Source organism: Sinocyclocheilus anshuiensis, unplaced genomic scaffold (genome assembly GCF_001515605.1).
Source record: "Sinocyclocheilus anshuiensis isolate Anshui unplaced genomic scaffold, SAMN03320099.WGS_v1.1 scaffold3398, whole genome shotgun sequence".
In the NCBI taxonomy this organism is placed as follows: Eukaryota; Metazoa; Chordata; class Actinopteri; order Cypriniformes; family Cyprinidae; genus Sinocyclocheilus; species Sinocyclocheilus anshuiensis.
The window spans coordinates 13,061-16,419 of record NW_015536663.1 but is presented as its reverse complement, the minus strand read 5'-3'; the positions used below and the strand labels follow the sequence as shown (position 1 = coordinate 16,419).

Sequence of the window (3,359 nt, the reverse complement as noted above, 5' to 3'; positions counted from 1 at the left end):
TTTATATTTCTCTTGTGGCCCATACTGTCAGCAGATAAGCATCAAAGTTTGATTTCAACCATTAATTTCACTATGATTTCAATCTTTGACATGGCCTTACTCGGTCAATATTAAAGATATAAAGGTTATATTTTCACAGAATGTTCTACATCTTTATGAAGGATGATTTTATGTAGAAAACAGTAAATCACAAAAAATGACTTTAGCTGGGTTTTCACAGACAGGGTCACATTTTACACAGCATCCCAATTTGTTTAGAATTGGGGTTGTACCTGAACTCACCCTTCAGTATGCGTTTGAGCTTGACATTTAGAACTTATTCTGATAATCCAACACACAATGTCTTCATAAGAACCAACAAAACTTCCAGCAGCTGCTCCGATAAAACCTCCAAACTGACTCCAATCACGAGCTCGTTTTGCACTACATGGTAGGTGTTCGTCAGCTTCTTTTAAAGCTTCAGCTACTTCTCTTTCGAGTTTTATGGGATATTCACACTCTGCTTGTTCTCTTGTTTCACGCTGAATTTTCTCCTTAAGTTTTTGTTTTTCTTTCTCGTGCTTTTCTTCCAAGTATTTTATGAAGTGCTCTTGTTGTTCTCCCAAAGCATTTTCTTTTCTTTTCTTTTCTTCTTCAAATAGTTTCTGTTTCTCCTCTAGTTTTCTCTGCAGCTCTTTTTGTAGATTTTCGTCTGTTTCTTTCTTGATCTCTTCTTCTCTCTTTTTGAATTCCTCCTCACTTTTTCTCAGTTCATTCTGCATCTCTTGTCTTTCTCTCTCATTTTCTTTCTTCATTTCTTCTATTTCTGCTTCATATTTGGCTTTCAATTCTTCTTCTTTTCTCTTGATCTCTTCTTCTCGCTCTTTCATGATTCTTTCTTGCTCTTCTGTGATGTTCTTCTCCACCTGCTGGAACATCTCATTGGTGTAGAAACTTCGTCCATTTGCTGCCACCATACAGTCAATCTTATCCAGCAGCTCAGAAACCTGCATCTGATCTTTAGTGTCTTTGTTATTGAACACATGGTATCTGTGACCACACTGCTTGATGAGGTACTGCAAGCTATCATCACCTTCAATAAAATCTTCAACTCTTGTTCCTCTAAGATCATCTCCTCTGGTGAAAAGCACCATGGTATACATTCTGGATTTGTCTCCAAACATGTCCTGGATCATCTTCACTGCATCTTTCTCCTCTTGAGTGAATCGTCCCAGTTGAATCACCAGCAGAAACACATGTGGTCCAGGTGCTGCCATTGAGACACACTTCACAATCTCCTTCCTGGTCTCAACATTATCAACTCCAGTATCAAACAGGCCTGGAGTGTCGATCACAGTTATCCGTCTTCTGTTGAACTCAGAGGTTTCTTTCTCACACTCTCTGGTCACTGAGCGTGAAGTCAGTTTTGATATAAAAGCTTCTCTTCCCAGTATTGTGTTTCCCGTTGCACTTTTCCCAACACCCGTCTTTCCCAGCAGCACAATCCTCGCAGCAACATAATTGTGTGTTAAACCTAGAAACAGAAAGAGACGAACAATTACTGATGTGAAACACAAAACAAAAATAAAATCACATTTCCTATAGCAACCATGGTTTAATTTTTCCATTTTTTTGTTATGCTTGGCAATTCTAGGACAAAGGTGAGAGGATCCAAATGCAGATGAGCTTTATTGAAGGAATTAACAGGAACCAGAACGACGGAAACCATGAACAGGAGAGAACCAAACACATAACTGCCAGTAAACAGAGAAGACTAGACAAAGATCCAGGGCAAACACAGGGGTTTAAATACACGTTAACAAGGGAAACGGGGGTGGGCAATCAGGGACACAGAACACAGGAAAAGAGCACAGAAAAACTGGGGAAATACATTTCGAAATAAGAATACAAAACACAAGACCAAGACTGGGGAACACAAGCAAAGAATCATGACATTGTTGATGTCAAATGCAATGGATGCTGTGTCTGTGTCAATAAATTATTCTATTTTTTTCCCATTTACAATAAAAATAAGTTGCATGTAAAAAAAATTTCAATAGTATTTACAAAACAAAAAATGTACAATTACAATAAAATATTCTAATTTTAATGTCAGAGCAGCGTGGCTACTGTAAACTGAATGTGTCTGGCTTCCAGTGTCATCCGCTTCATTATTTTAAAGGGGTCATATGATACAATTTAAATTTTTCCTTTCTCTTTGGAGTGTTACAAGCTCTTGGTGCATAAAGAAGATCTGTAAAGTTGCAAAGACTAAAGTCTCAAATCCAAAGAGATATTCTTTATAAAAGTTAAGAGTCAAACACACCTACCTAAAACGGCTCGTTCTAACACGCCCCCACATATCTACATCACCATGTGGGAAGATTTGCATAACGCCGTCCAAATGTTCACGCAAAGAAATAAGGCGTAACTTTTATTCTCGCTGTAGTATTGTTGCCGCCGCCGCCATGTCGTGGAGATGCTGTGCGTTTCGTTGTGAAAGTGAAACTACTTTGTTTGGCCTTCCAAAAGAGGACGATATTTGCTTCATCATGCCTGGAGCTGATCCGTGCTGGTCGCAAACCAGGCACGGCGCCAGAATTTTTTCTCTACCGGTGCTAAGGGGGGGCTAGACCAATATGTGGGGGTGCTAAGAAAATAAATGATATTGATGACGTCAGAGTAAACCGGGGCTATTCAAAATTCTGACGGGGCTATAGCCCCCCCCCTAGCCCCGGTGTAGCGCCGTCACTGGTGTGCAGCGCATTTTATGGAGGATGAGGACTGTTTCCTGAGAGAGTAGCCTACAATGCCGGTGTCTGTTTCTATAAAGTGGGGCAATTCCAACTTTGCAAGGACAGTCTGGTGTTTCTGACTAATAGCCTGTAAGTAAGTTTTCATATTTAAAGAATTTGCCACTGACGATTCAAATGTGAGTTTTGAGCAGGTTTTGTGTTTACGCGGCGCGATACACAACCCAATGCGTAAAAAGACAGGACAAGTCATTATAATCAGTAATTATGTCCCCACTGGATGCAACAAATGTCTAATTTATAATGGGTTTTATTGTTTTTGAATCATCGCTCCGGCCGGACAGGGCATCACAGTATGGTAAGGGGTGTAACATTTCCGTCACATGCTTGAGGTATTCAGCCAATCACAACGCACTGGACAGCTGACCAATCAGCATACGCCTCGCTTTTCAGACCGATGAGCTTTGTTAAAATGGACGCGTTTCAGAAAGGCGGGGCATAGAGGAGAAACAATAATGTACATTATGTGGAAAATAATGTGTTTTTTTTAACCTTAAACCGCATAAACACATTGCATTACACCAAATACACAAAATAATGTTCTTTTTAGCAACATCATATGACCCC

At 39.8% G+C, this 3,359-nt stretch overlaps 1 pseudogene; it reads right to left on the bottom strand.

Moving 5' to 3' along the window:
- Positions 1-215: 215 nt before the first annotated feature.
- LOC107654408 (GTPase IMAP family member 8-like) overlaps positions 216-3,359 on the bottom strand; it is a 12,400-nt pseudogene continuing 9,256 nt past the window's right edge.